Raw genomic sequence first — 16040 nt, forward strand, 5'->3', positions numbered from 1 at the left:
AAGCTTCAAAGCAGCAAGTTTCAATAAGATTTCATGAAACATTTCGAAGAACCGGTCCTCGAGCTCCGGTAAAAAATGACGTTGCGCCGTATCGATGCAGGGCGACTAATGCGCAAAAAGATTGAAATGAATCAAGCGTGGATAATAGTTTTAAAGGCATTTTGCATATGGTCCTTTTAATCGAACGAATTGCGCGCTCTTCCCGTACGTTCCGAATGCTCGCGCGTAACCGAGTCCGCCGCGATAAAGGGAGAGAGAGTCATCGAGTCAAAAAATCTAGCATTCGATTTACATACGATCGAAACAAGAAAGAACGAACCCGTTCGCCGAGCCGGGTGGGAAACCGAGATCCAACTCGGGGGGATAGCGTCGCCGTTTTTTCGTCGGCCGTTTTCCGCGGTTGGAAAATTGTCCGCGGCGAACCGGCGCGGATACGTAATCACGTCGGAATGAAATTATCGGGCGAACGCTTTTACCATACAGCCGAGGACGGAGATAAAAGGACGGGGGTGTGATTAATGAAAAGCACCCTCGAGAAAAGCGCGGCTAAAATCCACGCGAGGGCGGCGTCGACGCGATCGTTGGCGGGCCGTCGCGTCGCGTCGTCTGCGGACAAATGCATTCGATGGATTATCGTCGTCCAAGGATCGCGCGATCTGTTAACCACGATCGCGTCGCATCTTCGCCTATAATTCAGAATTTCTATTAGAGGCGAGAAACCATCCATTGGTTCGTTAGCAACGTCTTCCTGCGCCACAGGTCGGAGTCGAAGCTTTATCCTCGGAATGGAAGACCTGGCGGTTGCAACCGGGGGTTCAAAGGGTTCCAAAAATATCCGAATTATTTATTATTATATATTCCGAAAATATAGAATATTTATACCAGCAAAAATATTCCACATCGTTTCGATGCATCGTTCAAACCTGCGGCAGATTCGCTAATGAAAAGGATTTCACTATTACTTGGAATTAAATAAAATGTAAAAAAGCTTATAATAAAAATTTTTTAAAAATGCATTCGGTACTTCTCGGTAGCCTGCATGCAAGCTGAAAGTTTCATCGAAATCGATCCACCTCGACGCGAACTGTAAACAATTAAAGATCTCGAAAATCGTAGGTTTCCACGAATTTCGACCAAAAACAGTTAATTTTTACACGATTCGGTGGCTGTAGCTGGACAACCAGTGAACCAATTTCGATGTAACGTTCGCCTTCGTTCACCGAAAGTGCACTTTAGCCGTTCGAAATCCGTAATTAAGAAAATCCATCGTCGAAACAACAAAGCAACGAACAAAGCGTCCCGAAAATACTCGCCCGATTTTCATTCCCGGCGATCAGTTTCGCCAAGACTCCGATCCAGCGGCTGTCGAACGGAATATTCGGAATGCCAGCTGATTCTCGCTTTAATTAAAGAGCCCTCTATAATCGACGTTTCCGCTTTCGGCGCTCGAACGACACCGATCGCGCGCCGCGAATTGTTAACCCGCCGCGGAGACGCGGCGACAACGTCGCTGTAAATCCGTGGATTTGCAGCCGCGCAACGTCTGAAACTCGGCGGCGGTCGCGGAGCATGCAAAACGTCAGAAATCATCAATATGCATAACCCGGAAAACGAGCAAACACGCGACGATATTGGGCGGCACGAGGGCGCACCGGAAGCGGCGCTCGCGGGGGCCCAGAAGTTCGCGCCGTTGTCGAGGTAACGTGTTTTGCATTCCCTTTGACCCTTAAATTTGGCATCGGCAAGTTCGCCGACCGACCCGAAAGTGTTCCCGCCGGCGCACCCCGCGCCGCCATCCACCTGCGCGTCGCCCTCCGCAACCCTAATCCCGAGCGTAAACGAGCCAGGATGTCGGGCGCGCGTGTTTCGCCGGAGAATTTCCGCGGTCCCTGCGCCTTTTTCTTGGCTCCTTTGCCTCAACGTGGCAAGGTGAACGTCGATCCGCTCGTCGGCCAAAGAAATTACGGGCTCGAATCGCGGCCGACGCGACTCCTCCGCGTTCTTTCCGCCTCGCGGAGAAGCGAGCCTCCAGGCCGGAAACGCTCGTTCGTCGCGAACAAAAGCGGCAATTATCGGAGAGAAACCGTCCGCCGATTCCAGGATTCTCCGAGGTTAGCGGAGAGAACGTTGGTCGCGAATACGCAATTCCGCGCGGCGGCCGTTCACATTTCCGAAACTGTTATGCGTTTTCTGGCGTAACGTTTTCCGTCTACCTGTTCCTAGGCAGTCGCAGCGGCTCCTCCCGCGAAAGTTTCTCCGCGCTCGTTGCGCGGTAAGATGTTGTATGGCTTACCGAGGAACTTGTCTAGTCTCTGAATTGGAAACTTGAAAGTTTTATCTCGCGACCGAAGAGCGCCGCTCCCTTCGGAACTGTATTTTCATTTTTTACCTTTATGGAGTGCAATTAGAGCGCGGTTAGAGACTCGTACGGTTTGCTGCTTAGGATGCGTCTGCCCGGTGGATTATTCCAAATGAACCGTCGCTATGACGTTCGATTAGCAACAGCAATAGCAATAGCATTAGCAATAGCAATAGCAATAGCAATAGCAATAGCAATAGCAATAGCAATAGCAATAGCAATAGCAATAGCAATAGCAATAGCAATAGCAATAGCAATAGCAATAGCAATAGCAATAGCAATAGCAATAGCAATAGCAATAGCAATAGCAATAGCAATAATAATAATAATAATAATAATAATAATAATAATAATAATAGTAATAATAATAATAAGAAGAAGAAATGTTAACGATTCACAATAAGTGAACAACAAATGGTTAATAACGATCGAAGAGCATAACAGAGGGAAAACTCGTGCACCGATTTGCAGTGAACCTCTCCGTGAGCGACGATTTTTTAGATCTCGATTTTTCGCAAGATTGAACTTTCTCATCGCGTTTTTTAATTACTTGCTGCACCAACATCGGCGTCCTTTTCATGCCATTTACTTAATTCGCTCGATCCCGATGGTGTCCTAATACTTTTCGACGGGGATGTACATGCGGAAGGAAATTTCATTGCGTCTTTTTTTTGCAAATGCCCGGCCGGTTTCTGTTTTTCTCCGATCTTCGCCGCGCCGTACGGAAACGGACAACAAGAAGCTACGATATTTGCCGGCGTGAACGGAAACACGAAGAAAACTCGAGGAACATTTGGCAACTGGCGGCAATGTTTTCTATTTCTTTTTTTTTTAAGGGACCAACAAAGAGTTGTTCCGCGTTGCCTTGGTGCGGTCGTAGCAGGAAGATTTACCGCTCACTCTGCAGGAGATATCCAGCACGATAAAGGGTGCATAAAATACGCGCGTATTTTCGTCTTTTGGTTAGACGAAATATGCATGTGCATAAAATGTCCTGTCATTTTGTCGCGCGCGCTGTGTCTCACTTGTAAGTTTCATAAAAAAATAAGGAAAAACAGAAAAGAAAAGAAAAGAACGCGGAGCCTAGAAACGAGAACGCACGCGAGATAACAGAGGGCGGGTTATATGTTATATATTTTATTATATTTTATTATATTTTATTATATTAACCATAAGTTTATGGCCCAACAATTCTCCATGGACATTGTTATTTAATTACTAGCTTATGCGAACATTGCATTAACAGTTACATATTCAAGGGACTTCAAATTATAATAATTCAACGGTATCGGAACACTATTGAAATTAGGCTTTCCATTCATCTCTAATTGCAACATTAATTCCTACATTAAGACTCCGCCAATATTGTTCCGGCGCGTGGAATCAATAAAAAAAGAACCCCCAATACAGCATTTCGATGCGAAGCGACAGTTAAAAGGCAGACCGCGAAAGGAGAACAAGAATAGCAGGGTCGGCTCGTGTTTCATAAAATTCCCGTGTACATATTGGACCCGGTCTGGCCGGCAGGCTAGCGTATCAAATGTTTCGTTAAAATAAGCTCCGAGCTTCGTAATGCCGGCGTCCGATTTTTTGGTCCCTTTGCAAATTTTCGGCTCCCCCGCAATCGGAGGAAGAAAGACCGAGGGAGTGGAGAGGGCACAAAGAACCGGGAGAAAAGAAGGCGGCGAGGGGGGGAGGAGCGGAGAAGGGTAAACGGAGAGAAAAGAGGGCAGATATCGAGAGGGAAAATATGTATTCTCCTGGCCGCGCTTTCCCCGTGTTTTACATCGGTTCTGTTTTGCTATCCGCTGCTTTTCTTCGCCGACGCCTCGCTGTTTCTAGTTTTCATGTACGGGGTGAGCCGATGAGTTCGGACGAGGTCCCCTTGGTTCCTTCGGAGAGAAAAAGGACCGTGAACATTTATCTTTTCTGTAACATTGTCGCTTTGCAGAGAGAACCTGGAAAGGGACGCGGTTAAGCAAACGTATCCCTCGATAAACGCGCGGAATCTTCCGATCGAGTCGATCGTCGCTGAACCGATCTTTGCCGTCTAACCACCGGCTTATATTCGTCTCGATAACTGTGTTATCTCTTCGCGAAATGGCATCGAAACCGTCTCCAACGGACGACGATTAATTCGACAGATTGCTGCCTTTTTTATTCGCTCCGAATGCAACCGAAATCGTCGACGAAACACCGTCGAAGTTACGATTTGTTGCAACGTTGGTTATATTTTTTAAATTCGGCATGCACTGGCACGATTTATGAGCAACAATTTATGAATAACGATGGGTAAATAACGATTTTATAAATCACGATCTATGGATAACGATTTATGAAGAACAATTCATGAATAACGATGGGTAAATAACGATTTGTGAACAACGATTTTATAAATCACGATTTGTGAATAACGATTTGTAAATAACGATTTATTAATAACGATTCTACCAATAACGATTTATGATTAACAATTTATCGATAACGATCTTATAAACCACGATTTATGAATAATGGTTTGTGAATAACGATTTATGAATAACGATTTATGAGCAAAGATCTATAAACCACGATTTATAAACAACGACTTACAAACTGTAATTTACGGGAATTTCAGCTTGAAGCGTAACTTGAAATACTTAAAATTGCACGAATATTCGTTAATGTTCAACTAGCATATCCGAACAGCGACGTCTATCGGAATTTAACTTCTTATCAACGACTGCTTGATATTTCTGCAGAACAGTTTTCCCTCTTGCCGTTTGCATAAAGACCCTTCTTCCTGCAGTTGAAACATACAATGAAAACCGATAATAGCCTTGCACGAGAACTCCAACGGTAATGGTAACATGCGACTGCATTATTGAATCCATTAACAAATACATAAGCGGAGAAGAATAGGGAACACATAGGAATTAGCAACGAATATATAAAATAATGCGCGATGCGAGACGAGAACGGTGTGATTTTTCGAAACAGAGTAAACAAGAGATTATAAAAATTATAACAACGCTTCTCACTTGGATTTCTGTCGAAACAGCTTCGAGCAGAAAAAGGAAATTGTTGTATCACGTTCCAAGATAATTTTTATATTACCAGAATTTAAGAAATGCAAATTAAAGGGTCACAAAACTCTGTTTCATATGCGTAAAGTGCACTTTGTCGTATAAAAAGGAAACGCTGTAAGTGAGAAAACTTATTTTAGATTTACAGTTTAATTAGCTTCGAGCAGAAAGGGTTACTATGACCGAAGACGAATGGTAAAAAGGTTATATTTAGCATTAAAAAAGCCATAAAAAATTCCATAGAAAATAAGTTCCAGTTGCATAAAAAATAACTCACGAAATCAGAACACAACAATTCCGCGCGACGATGAAAAAGTTCCGTGGAACTTTGAGCGCAGATAAAAAAACCCGCGATTAACAACAAATTATAACGATCATTCCGCAGCGCTGTAACGCGCAGATGCCGACACGTTTCGCCGCAGAGTGCCGGAAGTCCCGAAAGAATAAATCGGAAAGAAGCCGCGGCGAGAAAGTTCGCTGGTCGAATGGCCCGCGAAATGTGTTAATTAACGCGACCGGTGGCGTAATTGGAACGAGCCTGTCCAGTTAGCCTTTGTCGGCGCGGTCGCCTCTTTCCCGGCCAAGTTCCCGCGCCGACACCCGTTATACGATGCACCGGGTATCGTTATCAGAATCGCGGAATATGCATTCCGACGAGTCCTGTTCCGGCTCGTGTATGCACATATTCACGTGCGCCGTAGACAATGGGGTTCGCGAAGTGGCGACTGAATGAGGATGGCGAACGAGGGAAAGCCATAGTCTCTCTTTTCAATTTCGTCCCGGCGCGGCTCGGCGCGGAGCGGCGCGACGCGGCGGGCCGGGCGAGCCCGAAACGGCCCGCTTGTGTTTCCCTGCTCGCCGTTGTTGCCGGCTGTGCAGACCGATTCTGGAAACTGGGTCGCGACACAATCCCTTTTCAACCTTCTATGCACCGTCTTATCCGCGTGCGAATGAACAGAAATAATGAAACTAGAATCATTTTTACGCTCGTTTTCTTCGACGCGGTCCTCGGATACGTTGTCGGACCGCCGCGAGACCGCTCCGTTAGCGATCCGCGTCTGCGACCTTGCGATCGCAGGACGAAGCTTTCGGCTGAAAAAGCACGTGTACGATAGCACAAGAAGCTGTTCGAACACTTGCAGCGGCGATTTTTCATTCGAGAAGCGCGGCGCGCGTTGAACGAGACGCCTGAGACAAGCGGCGCGAATGCAGCGATTTCTCCGTAATTCGCGCTCAGATCGCGCACAAAAGTGGACCGCTTTTGGAAGAGGAAGTTTGAGGTATGCAATTTATATATGCACCGTGGGAAAGGCTTTTATTAATTATCGATGTTCGCGGAAAAAGAAACGTCGCCGCCGGCGCATCCGAAATTAATTAATTTGCCAGCCAATGAGGCGGTTCCGATAACTCGCAGAATTCTTTGGAAAGTCTGTAAAATAGTAAACGAATTGTCAATGCCGGGAATTGAGGTATAAGTTTGCAGTACCTTTGAAGCTTTCGATAAACATTTTCCTTTCTCCGTCGAAGGAAAATATACATTTTTCAGCTCGATCGAAGCGATTTCCCTCTAACGGGAATTTAACTAATAACGCTCGGTAGCTAAAAAAGACATTTGAAATTTGAACAAGATTATTAGCGAGAGACCGCCGACAGAAACTGCATAATGGTAGCGAAATCGATATCGAACGATGAATCCGATAAAACAGATAAGGATGAGGATTCAATTAAACAGTTTCAGTGAAGTAACACAATACCAATTTGCATGGGATCGATAAAACAGAGTTGCTCTTTTTAATTGGCCGCCCCGAGGGGACCGGAAGTCCGCGAGTTAGATCGAGAGATACGACCAAAGTAGCCGGGCAACTTCATAAATGTGTAATTGGATCTTCTTCGATTCTGTAGATAACGCACCAGCTTCGTTATACGAAATTTCACTTTAAGAAGTTCGCAACGGTCTCTCGCCGGCAGAACTTTTCGAGAAGACGGGAAGAAAGAATCGATGACTGGAAATCGAACGGGGATCGTCGCAGAAGGTGATCCCTATTTATTGCGATGAACGCTGAACAATCGGCAGCGAAAATACGGTAATTTCTCCCGGAAATGTCGTATTTCGGGTTGCTGCGAATTTCGCTGTGCTAGCTCCACGCCTATGCAATTTATTGCTACGTCGATTCTAATAGTGGGATGTGCTCTCCGAATTGCCTTTGAATAGTGGCATGTGCCCTCCGAATTGCCTTTGAATGGTGCCATGTGCCCTCCGAATTGCCTTCGAATCGTGTCACGTTGCCTCCGAATTGCGTTCGAATAGTGGCATGTGCCCTCCGAATTGCCTTCGAATCGTGTTCACAGAAGAATCGCGACTCAGTATTCTCAGAGATCTCTTCCGGTTTATTAAAATTATGAAATATATGAAAGAATCGCAAGAACCGAGAGAAATCGATCGTACGTAATTCGACGCGAAAGAACAAAAGGGGCGGAGTAAGTGAAAAAAAAGGTTGCTCCGTCGCGAACGAAGAATGGAAGGTGCTCCGTCAGAGAATTGGAGAGACGAGGTATCCTCGTTTGAGAAAATGACCGGCTGAATGACGATATCCCGGGAGCAGAATGTGCTCGTGTCTCGATTACGCAAATTCGACTAGGTTACACCGGTAAGCCCGGTTACAAGAAAAATCAAATTGCTCTCACGTTCCGCGAGAGTTTTCCACTCCTTTCTTTCGCCGCCGCGGCCAGCGTCGCCATTAAACATTCATATTCTCGCGGGCGTGAACTTTAAAATTCTCTCATGAATGTCGAACTTTCTTCTATCGTGCGGCATGCTCTCTCTCTCTCTCACTCTCATTCTGCCCTCGAAACTTTTTTCCGCTGACTTAAGTATCGTGAAACACGGCCGAAGGACCGGCTTCGTGACGAAAAAACTCGCCACTTTCTGCGATACCGCGTGCAGCACCGCCCGTCGACGTCGCATTCGACCCCTTTTCGGGACGGAAAGAACCGGGAAACACTCGTACACGTGCCTCTGAAACATTTCTCCGCGATATTTCTCAAACGCCGGCAAACAAGGTACGGCGGGAACTCTAAATGGCGTAAAGTCTCGATTTCGAATTCCTCGCTCGCAAATATGGCGCAGAAGTACCTATTGTGGAACGCTTTTTAGAAGGAAAGATTATCAACGATTGCAATTTAAAAATGTTGTTGTCAAATATTTATATTATTGCTCGGTAGATCGATGCTTCTAGATAACGCAGTGAACTTTGAAATATTTATTTATTATAAATGAAAAGTAGTGTACGAAGAAAATGGCAGACTACGAGCGAGTATTCTCGTCGTGACGCAAAATACAGTAATGTCTCTCTTACTGACGCTTAGATTGCGCAGAAAAATGGACAATTTGGGAAGAGGAGATACGATTAATTTGAGTGTTGCGTCTCGTTTTATAGTTACGAATTACCAACAACTATAAACACGGGCTGCAAGACTCGAATAGTCGTCCCAAATCCTCTTCCCAAATTGTCCATTTTTATGGACAATCTCAGCGTCGTTAAGGAGACATTACTGCCGCATCTCCGCGACGAGTATACTCGCCGAACACAGCTAACTCGGTGAACCATTTTACGATCGTGTAAATCGTCCCGAACTCGAAATTATATTCATAAGTATCCGTAACGTTTCGAACGAGCTCCGGCAAGATTCAAGTATTCCCCGAAATTCCACTTTGCACTCAGCGGAGAAAGTCAATATCTGCGTGCGGCGGAGATAGCAGGTTCGTCCTCTGAGATATAGGGTCCGCAACGAAGCCGTTCTCTTTTCCCTTTTTTTTTTCTTTTTTTTATTTACGACGATCGCTTTTCACTCACAAGCCGGACCCATATAAGCTGCTCGAATTCTTATTAAAATCCGTAACTCAGCCTGTCGGAGTTTTTAACGTCCTATACTACTGCTGCGACAGCAATTCAGCGACACCGGGGAAAACAATATGGCGGTACGTAAATTTCTCTCGAGCTTAGAGCTGCGAAGATAATGAAAACTCTGTTTGCATCGAGGAATATGCGGCGAGAGCGTAAGCTTCGAAACTGATCGACTCTGTGAAGCGAAGTTACTGGTATCTCACGTATTTTCTGTCTACGAATCGCATATGTTTACATGAAAATATACACAACATTTAATTCGTATGATTTACGAGGAATATCGAATTTTAATTGCATTGTATTTTTAGAATGCTACGATCTATTTTAAAGTATAATTTCTGGTAATTGCTACTATCTGAGAGAAGCGACGTATTAACCCTTTGCACTCGAAGCTATTTTAACAGTAAATATAAAATAATTTGTTTAACTTATAGTATCTTTATTTTATATGAGAAAATGCATTTTATGCATTATATACAATATGCTACAATTAAATAATTAAATATGCTGTATTTAACAATTTTTTAAATTCAAACTTTCTTAATATAAAAATTACCTTGAAACGTGACAAATTTTAGCGGTGCCTCTGAGTCACCGCTCGAGTGCAAAGGGTTAAATGATCGAACGATGAATAATATATGTGTTCGAATATTAAAATTATTGTAGATTGATTTATACTTTAATATTATATTCAATAAATCGACAAGATATTATCATCGACGAACAGAACATAATTTCTTGGCAAGGTTCATGTCTAGATTAATGTTCGCTTGAAAAATTATTTCAGCAGTTCACTTTCATTTTATCCTTAATTTCCAACGTCTCCTAGCTTCCGCTTTATTCTTAATTACCAATTTCTGACGATCTTTGACGAAACAACCATTTCGTTCGTATCGTTCCCGTCGACGACGGAGAAACGATAATTTCTGACAAAAATTTCATTTCATTCATAATATTGGCGCAATCTCTGTCGTGTTCGCGGTAGCGACTCGTTAGAGCCGGAATCGCGGAGGAATTCCCGGCAGAATCCTTTGTCTTATTTCGCGCACAAGGGGGGGAAAGTTCCGAGTATTTGAAAATATGTATAATAACGGCTGTCGACGGTCTCGCGTTCTCAGTCCTCGATGCCGTCCTCGAATCCCGCCAGTATGCAAATTACTTTTTGAATCCGGGCCGAACTAACCATCTGAATACCAAAAATGATTCCGCCGCGAGGCGGACGTCTCAATTATCGCGATTGGCGGAGCGATTTAATAAAAATTTGTCGCGACGAGTAGAACGGTCGAAAATAATGCGAGGGAATCGGCGCGGTCGCCGCGGCTAAGAAAAGTCTCGTTCTCCCGGGTTTAAAAATGGATTTCCGCGAGACAGCGGTGATTTATTCGCCGATAAATCGATATCGTTGCGATGTCCGCATTAATCTGTCACAAAAGCGTATCGTTTATAATAAATTATCTGCGAAATAAATCTGTTATTCGAAATTGGACGTTTTAACGACGAATCGTCGAGGCGTGCGGATTCTACTCGATTAGTGTAGCAATTAAAAATATCAAATATACATTGGAAATATGAAAGAAACGATCCTAATTGTATATCGACACTCGATAAAATTTACCAAATAAAACGCTTCTACTGTAATAATGAAATTAAAAGTAATAGAAAATAATATAACCACGTATTGAAATTGAATCATGTGAAAAAATAAGCTACTAACATTACCGGATAAACATTTACAGCAAATAGTCTGAATAATAATAATATTCCAAAATTTATAGAAAACGTATTAACATAAAGTGTATAAACAAATCACATTATTAGAGACGAAATCAATATTAATATGAGAATTATTAATTAATAATAATTAAAATTAATCTTCTCAAGCAAAAAAAGAACTCCTTACCTAATTTGCTAATTAAGTGATCTAAAAGGTTGTCAAATTTCTAAGAGACCTCCTAATAAGGAGGTCTTAGAATATCAGTCTGATCACGCTTCCCTCGTCGAAGGGACTAAATTGGGATCGCGGGACGTAAAGCAGCGGTTCCGTTAGTCCAGAAAAGCGGAGGACTGATTTGAAACATTGATCCAGCGATCGATTACAGAGCGCATTTATAAGACGACCTAATATCTCCTCCGCATTCTATTCCTGTCTAGCATCGACAGAAAGGAATCTCGGTTGAGTTATACAGCTTCCACCCCCCCCCCCTGCCCCCCGAAGCGGCTGAATATTTAATATCGCAAAATCCTTTGATAGCGTGTCTCAATCCTACCCATGTTTATCAATAGTACCCGGCAAACGAATAGTTTCTCATCGAAGCAACGGCGGCAGCAGCAAGGATACCTCTTTCATCAAGCTGATCCGGCCAAAGGAAGTCTCTCCGTTCTATGAGAATATATATCCCGGTGGAAGGCTTTTGTTCATCCCGGTCTGTCATTAACCCAGTGCTCCCGAACGTGGAAAGACGATAGGGTCCGTCGTCATCGGATTCAGCCGACGAATATCAGGGAACTCCGGGCAGGCAGGCAGGCAGGCAGGCAGGCAGACAGCGGGAACGCAACAAAAACAGTCGCGTTTATACGGGAACGCTTCCTGCCTTCGACACATCCTCCCGGCGATCCTTTATTTTCGTTCGACTCGAAACGCTCCGGAAATTTTCCCCTCGATTGAGCCTCAATACCCGCGAAATTAGTTTCGCGCGCGGCTCGCTCTCGCGAACGTACGGCCGCGATATTCCGTGGACTTCTTCGGATTCGGGAGACCCGTAATCGCTCCACGAGCCCCAAAGGATGCGAGAAACTGATAGAAACGCGAAAATATAAACTAGAATTTCGAAATCGTAGACCTAGGTCTGTCCGAGTCGTCTGCGTGAGCTTGATAGAGTAATGACTCCCTTACTGACGCTCAGATTGTCCACTCGGATTGTCACATTGGATAAATTGGGAAGAGGAGATTATTCGAGCCTTGAGGATTGTTTTTATGATTGTGGAGAATTTATAACTATAAAAATAAACCGCAAGGCTCGAATAATCAATCGTATATCCTCTTCCCAAATTGTCCACCGAAGCAAAACGATTTTTAGCTTCGTCTTCGGATAATTATTAGAATTAATTATGAATTGTAATTAATAGGACAGCGTATCGATCATCGAAACACAAAGAATAGTTAAAATTTATCGAATGGTCAAATTGTACCGTATTATGTAGCCCGATAACTTGAATAACGCAAACTCGACTTAAATTAGACAAATTCCTTTTTCGTAACAAGAAAAATGAAGAAAGAACTGCTTCAAATAAATACATAATGAACAGAGAAAACATTTATAAATGCATTCTTTTATATACACGTATTTCGCTGAATTAATTATAGACAATACACACACATATTGATTTAGTAAAACGAGCGTTTCATTGTCCCGCGATATATTGCGAATTACATTATTGCATTCGATGGTTAATTATACGAAAACATCGCTGATAAGATATTTTATTCGGGCCGTATAACGCATAAACAATTTCGATCGAACTTGTACGCTGTTTCGGAGAAGTTAATCTCTGATGTCCTTATCTTATCGATCGCTCGGCAGGCTCTGATGTTATTAATGACCACAGCCGCCCGTTAATGACAACGTAATCGATCGTGTATTCGATCCGACACGATTATAAAGGCGCATCGTCGGGATCGATAACGACAGCATTGCTGATGGCGCGGCCGATCTATCTCGATTAACCGGGACAAGTATTCGTGATCGTAATAATACAATTACTTATTTCGCGCGGTCTGCGCACCGAACCGCGTAATTTAATTACATTATTTTGCTTTAATTACATTCTTCGTTTGCCGATAGGATATCTCTCGAGCGAACATGGCGTCGCGTTATCTCTTATCTCACGTTGCTATTATTATTATTATTATTATTATTATTATTATTATTATTACTATTATTATTACTATTATTATTATTATTATTATTATTATCCAGAACCGAGAATTTTACAGATGAAATCTTGAACGTATTTTTCTCCGATAGGAAAGATTTAGTTCTTCAAAATAAAGTAGTACGTTTTTTTTTATGTAACAGTTAACGTAATTCGACCTTCTGCGCAGAAATTTAATAACTCGTATTCAGTGTTCCACGAAAGACCTCGCCAGCAACGTCATAATTAATACATTTCACCTTTATCGATGTTTAATTGTACCGAATTTCGTGCAGTATTTAATTATTGGAATACGATGGAAACGTTATATTCATTGCGCGTAATTATTATACATTGAAAATGTTATTTCGTTATTACTAGTATAACAATAATATAAAGTAAGACGAAGAGATCGTTTAATTTATAATTAAATGTTTATAGTAACGCGATGTTTATTATCTAGTTTCTCGAGCACTTGCTTCCAGAATGGCAAGTAAGCTAATCGAATATCGCAGGTGTTCATTATTGTTCGCAATTTCAACGTACAATTTCAATGTATTAACATGTTCTCGTGGATCACGTGGACAGTAACGTCTCCCTAATTGACGCTCAGATTGTCCACGAAAGTGGACAATTTTAGAAAAGGAGCCTTGCGAATTCGAGCCTGACGACTCGTTTTTATAGTTACCGATTGTCAACGATTATAAGAGCATAGTACAAAGCCGGAATAATTGTATCTCCTGTTCCCAAATTGTCTATTTTTCTGCAGAATCCGAGCGTCAGTAAGGGAGACATTTCCATCTCCAGCCACAACTCGTCGAAAGAAGAAACTTCTAATACACTGCTAAAGCTTTCTCCGCGTTCGAATAATGGCGCAGTTCTCGGACAGAGATTACACACACACACACATAGCTCGAATATGCGCCATTACACGGGACCCATTTTAATTTAAATTCCCACCGCGACTCCAGAAATTTCGATTCTTACGTCGAACGATAAAAGCTCTCGCGCAGACACCGAGGCATGTTCGCGCGAGTGTTAAGAGATAGCGCGCCCGTTATTGCCCGGTCCTTTCGAATGCTTCTTCACCGGCGAACTCTGGACAAGGTAGGCGTGGCCGCGCACCCCCTCCCCTCCTGAAACTTTAAATTTGCGTTATTGGACGAACCGCGCTCTTCTGTTCCCGATCGACGAAACTAATGCGATGATTGAATATTTTGGGCGAAGCGGCGATGAACGCGACAGACGGGGACGTTCTAAATACAGGAAATGCCAAAATTCTCCCGGAAATGCGAAATTTCGGGTCCCTGTGAATTTCCCTGTGCTAGTCCCACGTTACTGCTACGCCTATGTGATTTATTGCTGCGTCGAATCGTGGGATGTGGCCTCCGAATTGCCTTGTACATATTAAAAATTAAATTACAAAAATTATATTATATATATAGAAATAAATAAATATATATATATATATATTTATATATATAAATATATATTGCTCATTGGCTCGGTCGCCTCGCGCCAGCCGAGCTCGCCTCTCATTGGTCACTGTTTTTCGTTAATAACTCGTTAACGGTGCCTCGGAGAACATTTTTGTAAAGGAAAAAGTTGCTTTAAATGACCCGAGAAACCCGCTACTTTCGGATTGCGAGACATTTTCGGGACACCCTGTATACACGAGCCGATCGGTGCCGGGAAAGGTCGTTGATAATGCACGAGAAGTGTATTGATTTCAGCCGTTATTCAGACAACTCCGGGAACTAATAAAGCAGTTCATTAAGGGTAGAAGAATTCGTTAACACCGTTCGAACTGAAAACACTCGATCCCAGATTCCGCAGCAGACGATCGCAGAATCTTAATGGGATTATTAAAGCATTCAAGTTCGAGAGGGACTTTCGCGAGAGCGGAGAGAGAGAGAGAGAGAGCGTTGTCGAAGCTTATTTTCATAAACTTAACGACTGCCGTTTTGCCATTGACACGCAATCACCGATAACTTTTTCCGATAAAGGAAAAGTGGATAACAAGAGGGCTGGCGGAATAATTAATATCGATAAATTTAGGTTAGGATCGAGTGTCGAACTTAGAGAAGGAAATTTCGTTTGAAATAATTTAAAGGAAATGTTTTGTATTCTACGATGTATTGTACGATGCTAATTTATTTGTAGAATGTATGCAATTAATTTATTGGTGTGTTCTGACACATTTTTACGATGATAATTGAACAAGTAATTTTATTTATTCCTTCTTAGGTTATTTTTCTTAGGATTCTAGTGCGACGCGATTTTCTAAATAATTTCGAACTCTTTTCGAACACTTTTTTCATTACAATGATCTGCTATGGAAAAGAGCATTTGCAAATTTGCGAAATTATACAAAATTTGAATAAATAAAGTCCTTGGTTCCAGGATTAAGTAAAAAATTTGAACGTCTAGGTGCGTAAAAAAATATCAATTACAGTGAATATTCTTTTTGTGGATTTTAAGATAATTTAATATACATACAATATAAATATTAAATAGCACTTAATATAATATATTAATTTTAATAATAATTAAAATCACAGATCTTTGCGTCTTGACATCTACCTACATTTCTTTGCAAACAGTTTACAGAACACGGTTTTTTCAAAATTAGAAACGATGTTCACGCGCTCCATGTATTTTTCCACGTGCAACTGCCCACGCATACGAATACATAAATTCAGTATGGTTTATAATAGCGTAATCACACTGTACAACGGTTCGTCGATTTGTCGGATCCATTGTTCATTTCTGTAACGGGCTGACATTTGCATACTTGTT

This window comes from Megalopta genalis, chromosome 16, assembly GCF_051020955.1.
Source record: "Megalopta genalis isolate 19385.01 chromosome 16, iyMegGena1_principal, whole genome shotgun sequence".
Classification (NCBI taxonomy): domain Eukaryota; kingdom Metazoa; phylum Arthropoda; class Insecta; order Hymenoptera; family Halictidae; genus Megalopta; species Megalopta genalis.